Here is an 11143-nt window from a genome sequence, read left to right as displayed (position 1 = left end):
GTCTGTCATAGTGACGATGAGGACAAGAGTGGAAACCAAGGAGCAGTCTGCGTATTTCTCATTCCAGGGGGCTTGAGGCCTTGAACCCACTGCCTCTCAGAGATGGAAGGTCTCAGGGACCCTCTGACCCGGGCTGGAGTCACTCATCAGCTTCCACCAGGACCGTTGTCATACTCAGATGCCAGTCTTTACTCTCACTTAAGATTTTTCCTTAAACTGGCTCACTTTTAAAATTTAAATGTGTGTTTTAGCCTTGTCTGAAGCAATGTTTGTGAAATCAGGGGTCTGATGTGCTAGTTAAATACACACATATGCACACATATGTGAGAACATACACATGAAAATACATAGTTAAAATAGCAGATGCCCATTTCTCTGTACTATCAAAAATAGTCTTGTGTCTCACCAATGATGCATATGTCATTCTTTGAGAAAAGTGGCTCTAGTCCTCTTCTATTTTTCAGACAAGGACACCAAGGCCCAGAGAGGTATAGGAACTTGCCCAAGGTCACACGGTGCTGGGATTATCGTCTGGCCCACTTGACTCCCAGCCTAGTGCTCATTTTCCAGAAGTCTGCTCGTTGTTTGTGGAGGGAATGACTGGTCAGGGTGTGGAGGCCTTCACTTCCCCAGAAGGACATTTGAATTCCCGGAGGCCTTTTGGAGACACAGAGGAGTATGTTAAAAGGTGGGCTTCCTGGCAGCAGGCTGATGGGCAGGCAGGCAGGCATCCTGGGTCCCCTGGTGGGACGAGCTACTGGCTCCCCTCTCTTTTGGTCCTTCTTCTTGGTGCCCAGGGCTCCTGCAGTGTCTTCAGGTCCAGGGAGGAGGTGGAGAAGGGGTCCCAGGGGAGGGAGGGGAGCAGGGCTCCACAGCAGCCCTTCCCTGGGGAGCTGCTTACTGAGGCGATGATTAGTGGTACTGGCTCCCAGGCCCGGCAAGGACGGTGGCCTCATTAGCAGGTGCCTTCCCCTGCACCACCTCCACCTTCCTACCTCTGGGCTCCTGCCACCTGTACTGCCACTGCCACTGACTCCACCGTCATCACCCCAGAGACGCAGCACAAGGGCTCTTGCTGGAGACAGGGCCGCTGGCTCCCAGGGAGACAGGAAGGAGACGTGTGCAGGGCGGCCAGGGTGTAGGTACGCTGCACACACATACACACACACGCACACACACACACATTAGCACGTAGACACGCTCACCCACCAGCACACGATACTGTTAGATGTGCACATGCACACATGCACGCACAACACAGAGACGTATAGGTCTTTGTCCAAACAGATTTGTACGGTAATGCACATACCCAGACACACTGTACAAGCACACAGATTCGATAGACACATGTCCACAGGGAGGTGGACTTAAGTGCAAAGACATACAATGCACGCGTGCAGATGTCCGTAGGGAACGCAGACCCTCATCCATACCAGCAGACTCATGAAAGTATTCCCATAAACATCCTGACCGGCGTCTCCAGACCTGTGCGTGTGGACGAACTGGCAGACCAGACATGGAAACATGCAATAGCACGCGGCACGCCCCTGTGGGCACTGTGTGTACTTCTTCGTGTGCAGGGACCCCCACACGCACACGTACATGCTGCAGAGGGCAAGCGTTACGTTTTTCCTGGAATCTAACAAGGCCTGAGGTGCTGGGGCTGGTTAATTCCCTGGGGCAAGTGAGGAGACCGGAGCTGAGGACATATTTAATTAATTCTTATCGTTGGTGACAGAGAGAGGGAGGAAAAGAGGGAGAGAGAGGAATGGATGGATGGAGAGAGACAGAGGGAGAAAGGGGGAGAGAGGGGCAGAGAGGGAGGAGAAAGGGGCTAGCTGGAGAGGTTAAGGTGAAGGAGTAGGAGCAGGAGCAGGTTCAAGAAGCTCTCAAGGGCCAGGCATTAACCCTTTCAGTTCAGAGCAGGCCCAGGGACCCCATCACTCAGTCCCATCCCCAAAACCAGATGGGCCCTTCAAGGCCTGATGGTTGGACGTATGCAGAAATCTCCTTGCAGGGCCCGCTGCATGGCTCTGGGGATGAGGGGTTCACCCCATCTCTCACTTCCACAGAGTGGAAATCTGCTCCCGGAAACTCCCTACCTCAGCCCCACCTGTGCTCTGTGGGTCCGTGGCTCAGGGGCCCTCCTTTCTCAAGGCCAGGCTTGGGGGAGACATGACCACCAAAGGAGGCCCGTCCTGGACACCAGGACAGCTCCTGCCATCCCACTCCTGATCTCAGCCCCATGACGAAGTCAGGGAGACAGGGGTGGACAAGGACAGGGACTCAGAGAGAAAGCATGTGAGGCAGGAAAGGGGGGATGGGGCATAGGAGTGAGACAAAGAGACACAGGCACCAGGGGTGAAAGAGACAGAGAAAGAGACCCGAGAGCCTGAGACTGAGCCCATGAGAGCCAGACAGGCCCAGAGACACAGAGGAATTTAGAGAATCTGAGACAGGATGAGGCAGACCATAAGACATACACAGAAGTATCTGGAGATTGGGATATCTGTGGGCTGGTCAGGAGGGGGTCACCCCCCTGGGGACATGGATGGAGGAATCCTGGCCTAAAGAGGATGTTGTGTGAGCCTGTCCCGGGCACCCAACCTCTCGGAGGCTTGGCTGCTGTTCTGTAAAGAAGGGGGTGGGGACTGACCCTGTCTCTGAGTTGGTCTTGAGGCTCCAAGGAGAGGCTGGCCTGGCCCTTCGTTCCCTCCGCATCACCCTGGGGCTTGTGGGCCTGCAGCTGGAGGCGGGGGCTCTGTAGAGGCTCTGGGTCCAGGCCCCACTCGGAAGCCCCCAAACTGGCAAAACAGGTGGAAGAGGAACGTCTCCGCGGGGCCGGTGCTGCAACCACGCGGTGCTGAGTGATGGAGCGTTTGCCCTGAATATTGAAAATGCATAAATATCCATTTTCAGGCACCAAGGCGGATATAAATACAGAGTGGGGGCGGTGTGCAGGCCTCAGCGGTAATTTACCAGCTCTGCTACTCCCCGTGGCACGGGCACTTACGTTTGGCCGTCAGGAGACTTTCCGAGACGGCTTTATGACCGCCGGCTGCCACCTGGGTCCCTTCTCCTGGAGAAATGGCTCTTCGGGGATGGCTGTGGGGGTGAGGGTGGGGCAAGTCTGGTCATCCCTGGGCCTGCTCCATCCTAGGCCTCCAGGGCCTCTCCCACCTTCCCCTCTTCCAGCATCTTCTGACACAACAGGGAGGAAACACATTCGTGTCAGGCCCGGTGTGCACTCAGTCCTGTGAGCTTGGATAGAATCAATCAGAGGAGCTCCAACCCTGCCTGTGGCAGCTTCCGGACTGGGAAACAGAAGCCACCGTAGGTCCTGCACTCAGGAACTCACACAAGGGGAAAGTGAGGCACAGGGAGAAAAATCACATGACCAGTGGTGGCCACCGCATATCCTGCCCCAGCCTAGCACATCCGTAGCCCCCAGCCTAGGAGGTTAAGCAGCAGGGTCTTGGCATCTTAAGCAGGGGTTGGACAGGGGAGGCCATGGCCCTCAGTTGGGTGCCTCACTCCTCGCTGGCTTATCTGGACCCTTCTCTGTGGGCTGGCAAGTGGAGGCCCTGAGGGGCAACTCACTGTCTTTCCCAGAGCCGGTAGTCCCGAGGGGGATCTTCTCCTGTGAGCTGGGATGTAGGGCCCACGGCCATGTTCAGGGAGCCCACCTTCCTACAGCAGAGAAAGGCATGGGAGGGCACAGAGCGTTCTCTGTGCTGTGGTCCTTCTAGGGTCCCCGAGGCTTCCCCGCCCTAAGCTGGGCAGTCACCTGGGTTGCCTGGGAGCATGATTATGGGGGTCATGGGCACTGTAGCAACATCATGAACACGCGAGGCATTGTGGCGCAGGGCCTGGACACAGAACAGGGGTGGCAGTGGAGCCAGGTGGGACTGGATGGCTGGGTGGGGTGTCTGTGGAGGGAGGGCTGCGGCTGAGGCTGGGGCTGCAGAACCGTCCCTTCTGTCCTTGTCTGCTCCTCATCTCCACGGTGGCACTGTGTCTACATCCTGGCCCCTCCAGACACACGCTCTTGGCTTCTGCCTCAGTCGTGAACTGACGACATCGTGTGGAAGGTCTCAGGTCAAGTTACTTAGTGAGAGTGTCTGGCCTGAGTCGTTTCCCGCCATGCCAGAGGTCAGCGAATGTCCTCTGGGGTCAGACATTTAGGCCTACTCCCGGGTGATTCTCAGAGGGAGCCATCGGGCCCGAAGTGGGCAGTCTTCTTACTGTGAATCGGGAGTGGGGGCAAACTAGTGGCTGAGCTGGGATCGGCCGCTTCTTTCCCCTCTTAAGAGGCCACGCTCACCCTCCACCCTCTCCAGGCCCCAGCAATGCTGACCGTATGCCAAGCATCATGCTGGGTTTATGGGGCAAACAGATGAACAGGACTCTCAGGGGCTTAGAGCCTCACGTGGGAGACAGTGTGTGCACAAATAGCCTCATAGAGGGATACAAGGAAGTCGGGTGCACAGAGGTGGGTGAATTTAGCTCTGACTAAGGCATGGGGGAATGCTTAATGGAGGGGGTGATATTTGATCTGAACCACAGTAGGATTTTAGCATGTGGTTCTGGGGTTGCTGGAAGCATCCTATCTGTATGGACATAGATAGTACAGCATATTGGCTCTGTGTGCGGGTGGGGGCAGCTAACTACTAACCAGCCTAACTAGGTCAGAAAGAGAGCCCAGAGCAATGGGAATAACCCAAAAGTGGGCAGGGCCAGCTCTTGGAGGGCCTGTGTGTCTGGCTAAGGGTGTGGCTGTTGTCCGGGTGTGGGTCCCCAGGAGAGCAGGAAGTCCTAGAGGGAGGTGAGCGGTGGGGGTGGGAGTACCTGCCTGTGTGGCAGATAGGGGCCCAGGGGTCAGGACAGTCGCCATCCAGTCCTCCCTCTGGGCACCCAGGGCCTTCAGAGCTCCCAGCATTTAGAACTGGGCGGACACACAGCCCTCTCCAACCCAATGCCCCTGGCTGCAGCCTGATGTCAGGGCTAAAATTAGCTTTGTGGCTGCGCGGGCAACAGAGAAACAGTCATGGGGATCGCCCCTGCCTTTCCTCCTAGAGGTAGGGACAAGGGCTGCTGGGGGTCAGTGGACACAGGCTGGACCAGAGCGATGTTGGGGTTCACTGCAGAAGCAGGAACTTGGATCATCCTCTTAACTGGGCTCTGGGAACAGGAGTCTTGGGGGGCAGTAGCAGGCAGGGCCCTGCCTTTCTCTCCTGGCCACCCTTTGGCTACTATCAGCTGCCTGGGGGGTGGGGTGGCCAGGCTCTGAACTCCTGGGTCCCACAGGGCATGGATCAGGACAGCAGCCCCTCCCCACTCACTTCTCTGTCTCTGCTTGCCCAGCTGCTTCTCTCCCGCGGTTGCCATGGGAACCACAGGTGGCTTAAGTTTGCCTGAGCCTGGCTCCCTTATGAGATGGGTAGTGGGGCAGGGCATACGGAGGGAAGCCTCAGTCTGGGCTCTGTCCATTTAGCCCCTCTTTTGGTTTTGTCCTTACTGCCTCCTTCCCCTGCATTCCCCACAGCCTTTCAGCCACCGAGTCCTGACCATTTAGCCCTGGGACTTGTCCACTCTGGAGCACTTTCCCTACCTCTGGCCAGGTCCCTCTCCTCTGGTCTGGTGTCTGAGCAATGAGCGCTTACCTTTTAGTCCCCCAGGTCCCTCCTGGCTTAACACTCTGCCCTCAAGACAAAGCCATGCTCTTGACTAGTGCCTTCTGGTCCCAGCTTCCCCTTTGCCACTCTTCCTACCCCCCATGCTTATGCTACAGCCACCCTGGGATGTTGGGTCTGAGGAATGGGTAAGAGTGTGGTGAGCCACACTTCCAGAACCACATTCTATGGAGTGGTAGTATCTTTTGCAGAGTTAATGGGTGTGCATTAAAAGTGAGTTCCATGTGGAAATATTTTGAGAAGCACTGCATATGCCTCACCTCCTGGAAATTCACGAGGCACTTTGTTACGTGTTAAAGGCTTGGGCAACTCCTGCAATAAAGAAGTCTGTTTTGCTGTGTTGAACCCAGAGATTCTGAGTGTTAGCCCATAAATAAGGAACGTCTACCAACAGCTCTTGGAACTAGTTTCCCTGGACGAGCATTTGAAAAATGCTGGTTGGGCCTTAAAGGATGGCGCCCTGCCCTTTGGGATCCGGGGTCCTGAGGCTGCTCCCCTCTGGAATGGAGGGGCCTCCCATGCTGGCACCTCTTGGAATGGAGCAGACTGCGCGCTGGAAAGCCGGGTCCATGCTTAGCACCACTCCCATCTCCTGGCCAGTGAGTGGATCAGGCAGGGTTCCTGGATACGTTCCATTTAAACTACACAACATTCTTTTAAAAACTTGACCTAGTTGCCAACATTTAAAACCTGGGAGATTCCACAACAGATTTTGAATCTTAACGTTCTCTTAAAGAACTAGAAGACCTATCAGCACAGTGTGTTTATAACCCTCTGCGGAAGTGAAGAATGGCATGAACCGTTTATTACGTGCACAGCAGTGCATCTCTCTCCTGGCACTGCTGAACCCCTCAGAAAACATTAGAGTCTCTGCCCCCATCGAGGGGAGTGTGGGGCTCTTCTCAATGAGTTCCTCTTCCCTGGGGTGGGGTAAACTACCTCCCTCCCGGGCGGGTCCTTCTGCAAAGGGCTGGGGCAAGTGGGCTCCCGCTCCTCTGTTCCTGCGGAATGTACCTCACACCTCATGAAGTAACTGATACATCATGCGAATCAAGCCAACAAATCCGTCCACCCTCTGCCCCCAGGCTCCCTTGCCGTGAGGGGTGCCAGAGTGGCTGGGGGGACAGCAGGGCTGCAGAACAGTGGGGGGAAGGCCTGCCTGCAGCCTCCTCTCATGTCACTCGCCTATGGGCTCCGTCGTTGAGGAGACGCGAGGCAGCTGCTCAGGTCACTCTGGTAATCGGAGCGTGCTGAGTGCGAGAATCACTCCCTGCAAGAGCTAAAAGCCGAGAACAGTGAGGGACCGAGCACGAGCGCGCTGGCACTTCTGAGACAGCTCGCGGCTGTGGAGAGCCTGCTAAAAATAGCCCGCTCCCAGCTGAGGCTGGAACCCTGGAAAATCCTGCTCTGGAGGGGCGGCTGGGGCAACCCCTCCCGTGTCCCTGTGTCCCTGCCGCCCTGCTGGTGGGGTGGGGCTGGCGAGGCTGGCAAGGGCCCGCCTGCTGGGAGCCTCTTCCCCTGCCCTGGGAAGACTGTGAGGAGGCAGAGCTGTGACTTGATGACCCCTGTCTGACGGTAGTTGAGGTGGGAGGCCCAGACCTGTCTCCCCGACTCTCACGCTGTTAGGGTAAGTGAGGAATCCCCCTCTCTGAGACCAGGCACCAGGACAGGCTTCTGTCCTGGATGGGCTAGGGGAGATCAGTAAGGAGCTCCCCTGCCCAGCTGGGTGTTCACGTTCCACAGCCCCCACTGAGACCCCTCATCAGGCTACTGACTCCAGCCGTCTCCTGCTTTGCCTGAACATGGCCTGTTCTTGGCCCCCTGCTTCTCAGCCTATTCAAACCCTCCCTACCTGAGGACTTCTCATGAATGTCTTCCCTCCTCCAGAAAGCCCCTCTGACCCTTTTGCTCAAGCCCCTCCTCCAGGCTCATTCCTCTCCCCCTGCCATCCAGTGTCCTGGGCTTCCCTTCCCACTCGTGCAGCTCCAGATGCCGGGGCACCTTGAGCAAGCCCCTGTCTCTCTCTGGGCCTCTGAGGAATCAAGGTCTAGAGCAGGCTGTGAGGCCCAGCTGGCTGGAGCCAATCATATACCTTATTGTGATGTCTGTAAGTGTCACCAGACCCCACATGAAGTCCTAGATGGGGAGGAGATTATGAGATGTGGGCATGACCACTAGTCTAGGCCCCTGTCAAATGACTGGCCATCCATTCTCCACTCACATGCTTCCTGGGGAGGGGCCCTCACTATCTCCTGAGGCAGCCTCTTCCCCTGTCTCCTCTGCAGGGTCCTGCCTCTGTCACAAGTTCCTTGGGGGGAGGGCTCTGGCACAGAGGAGGCCTCAGAGGACAATCCATGAAGCGGGGACCAAACCATGCTAGGGCAGGACTGCAGGGGATGGGGAAATGGAAGTTAGAGGTCCTGGGTCCCACCCAATGTTGCCAACTCGATGCATTTCCTCAGCCTCAGATGGAGCTGAGGGGGGAGGCAGAGGAGAGGCCAGGGGGACAGTAGGGTTTAGTACTGAGGAAGGTGGGTTCTCGTCCCTGTTGGGGGTTGGCCAGTCTGGACCAGCCTCTGCAGTGGTGCTGGGGTGCTGATGGGTGGGAAGGCTTCCCCCCTCCTTCCAAGCTTGTTCCTGAGATGTCCCTGACACAAAATCACCTTCCTTGCTGTGGGCAGCGATGACAGTGAGGGACCAGGATTTCCCACTGTTACTGAAGTGAGGGGCATGAGAAGGGCTGTGAGCACAGAGGTCCACACATCCAGGCTGGCTGGCGGTTCAGTATTGGACCAGAGCAGGTCTAGGTTAGTGGTCGACATTCTGGAGAAGCAAATCTCACTAACTGAGCAAGCTTCAGCAACAAGCTTAACCTCCTTGTGCCCCACTCAGTCCCTACATCTGTAAAATGGGGATGACAATTGTTAAAAAGAAAACCAGAGACCCCAAATGGCTTCATGCAGGTTAAGGCCCTAAGTCAGTAAACCAAGACTTAATGCCTAACCTATCTGTAGTTTCAACCCCCCAGGAATGCAACCTATAACCAGTCAACATTTCTGGTCAGCATTAGGAAATTTACTGATAGACCCCTTTTGTTCCCCTTAGGAGGGCAACCTTGCCTAAAACAATGGATTCTTTGCTAATATTTTCCTTTTTTCTGCTCCATGTCTAGCTTTTCAGTCACCCTTTGGAGCTCCCCTCTACCAGCTAGATGGGATGCAGACTGATTCATGAATCAATGAATAAAGCCAATTAGATCTCTAAAATTTACTGTTGAATCTTTATTATTTGGCACAATAGAATGTGTCTCATAGGGTTGTTGTGAAGATTTAGTGAATGTGTGTGTGTGTGTGTGTGTGTGTGTGTGTGTACATATCTCAGAGCCTGAGATATAGTGTTACACAAATGTTAATTATTATTACCAGGTCGCAGTCTCTTTTGAGAATTTGATAAAACTTATAGACCCCTTTTCAGAAGAGACCTGTACCCGCGACTCTGCACAATTTCTAGGCTTATGAACTCCCTAAAGTTCACGTGTATAAGAACATGACTGAATCTAACATGACTTCCCTTTTTTTTTAATTGAAACTTTTATGGTCAAAGTAACGTAGGCAAATAGTTGTAAACGTCCAAAGAGAAATGGCTGTCCTCTGCCTCACGGCCCACCTCTGAGCCCGGTCTCCTCCAGAGGCCACAACCCCAGGCAGCCACTCCCCCTGATACCTCTCCCTTTGCCCCCTGCAATGTTGGGAGCAGGGTGGCAGGCCTGTTCCTATTTCACCCCCAGGGACCGAGGAGATGGGCTTTGTCCCTCTGGCTCATGCCAAGTTCTTGATTCCACCTTCTGAGTGGCTCTTAGGTCTGCCCCAGCGCCCCCGCCCACACCCCGACCCCCTCTACACCCGGCCCTCACTGGTCACCACAACAACTTTCCAGTTGCAAACACCACCACCTCTCTTCCTTAAAACTCCCCAGTGGCTCCTCACTGAATGCAATGATTTTAGCATCAAGGTCGAGGACACAGAGTTATGTAAGATTCATGATGCCCAGGGTACAGAAAAAGCAGAATCCTTTGTGGTGAATATGACATCATCAAAGGGGGCCTGGGGTTGGTCCAGGGGCCTGTGAGGTCTCGAGCCCAGCCAGGCTGGCAAGCGCCCCTGGGGTGAGGGGGAAGTGGGGGGGAAGAGAGTTTGGGGGTGAAACCGCTTCATGCAAATGAAATGAAATGGGGCTTCAGGGCAGGTTTGGCAAGCTGCCAGAAACAAAGGCTCTGTGTCTCCCACCTTCCCAACCTGCTGGCTTGAGGGGGGTTGTCGGGAGTGGAATCTGAGGCCCTGGACCTCAGGGCATTGGGAAAGAGACACATCTCTGAGCTCCTTCTGCCCTTCTTTACACACTTTGGTTACACTGTGTACATTGCCTACAGAATGAGATGCAGGCTCCCCTTGGGCAGGAACGTGGCCGGGTTCCAGCTCGTATCCAAATGACACTCCCCTTTCCTTTCCTTTTCCTTTTTCCTTCTTAAACAGACCTCAGGTACACAGAACTGGGTTAATCACCACCCTGCCTATGACATACTCTCATTATTGGCCCATGCAGGGCCATTTTAATTAATTAATTTCTTTGTTTACAATGATATATTTTTGTTTACAGCAACATAGTGACGTTAAATAACAAAAATTCAACTGAGTAATTTAAAAGATCAAGTGGCTGTATTAAGCAACTTCACAATCAGGTTGCCTCCCATCTAGCACATTAGGAGGGAGCTCCATTCGGCTGCAGAAAAGAAGAGATTTTTAAAGGCAGGACAAGGAAGTCATAAACAGAAAAAAGGATTATTTTGGGTGAGGTGATCTTCCTTTGGGGGGACAAAAGGGTCTTAGTAGTTATTAGCTGGGTTACCTTTTCTTCCTTTGGAGCATGGAGAGGGCCTGTGTCAAAGATTACTCTATTGGTACCCTAGAAAATTACTAATTGGTTAAGACTACATTTCTGGGGAAGTTTGAAAGTGTAATTAGGTTAGACACTAAGCCCTGGTTTGGTGACGGGGCGTAGCATTAAGTGACTCTATTTTGGGCCTCTGGGTTTTTTTTGACAGTGGAACTCAGAACTCAACCTGCGACTGGGGAGCCTGGGTGGCTCAGTTGGTTAAGCGTCCAACTTCGGCTCAGGTCATGATCCTGCACTTCCTGAGTTCGAGCCCCGCATCAGACTCTGTGTTGACAGCTCAGAGTCTGGAGCCTGCTTCAGATTCTGTGTGTCTCTCTCTCTGTGCCCCTCCCTGACTCACGCGAGCACACAGTTTCTCTCTCTCTCTCAAAAAAAAAAAAAAAAAAAAAATTAAAAAATTAAAAACAAATAAATAAAACATTAAAAATTTAAAAAATTCATTAAAAAAACCCCCTCAACCTGAGATCTAGAGCCTTAACAGTGTTTGCACCTATATT

At 54.0% G+C, this 11143-nt stretch overlaps 2 long non-coding RNA genes across 2 annotated transcripts; both read right to left on the bottom strand.

Annotated features, from left to right (window-relative positions):
* Positions 1-436: 436 nt before the first annotated feature.
* On the bottom strand, positions 437-3678 carry LOC122239210. Its single transcript, XR_006218162.1, has 4 exons — positions 3601-3678; positions 3014-3105; positions 2657-2884; positions 437-657 (listed from the first exon to the last, which is right to left on the bottom strand). It is a non-coding gene; the product is annotated as an uncharacterized LOC122239210 (long non-coding RNA).
* Positions 3679-6476: 2798 nt separating this feature from the next.
* Positions 6477-7769, bottom strand: LOC122239209. The gene is made up of 2 exons (XR_006218161.1): positions 7546-7769; positions 6477-6972 (listed from the first exon to the last, which is right to left on the bottom strand). It is a non-coding gene; the product is annotated as an uncharacterized LOC122239209 (long non-coding RNA).
* Between the last annotated feature and the right edge of the window lie 3374 nt (positions 7770-11143).

This window comes from Panthera tigris, chromosome B3, assembly GCF_018350195.1.
Source record: "Panthera tigris isolate Pti1 chromosome B3, P.tigris_Pti1_mat1.1, whole genome shotgun sequence".
Classification (NCBI taxonomy): domain Eukaryota; kingdom Metazoa; phylum Chordata; class Mammalia; order Carnivora; family Felidae; genus Panthera; species Panthera tigris.
This window is presented reverse-complemented; position numbering and strand designations above follow the sequence as displayed.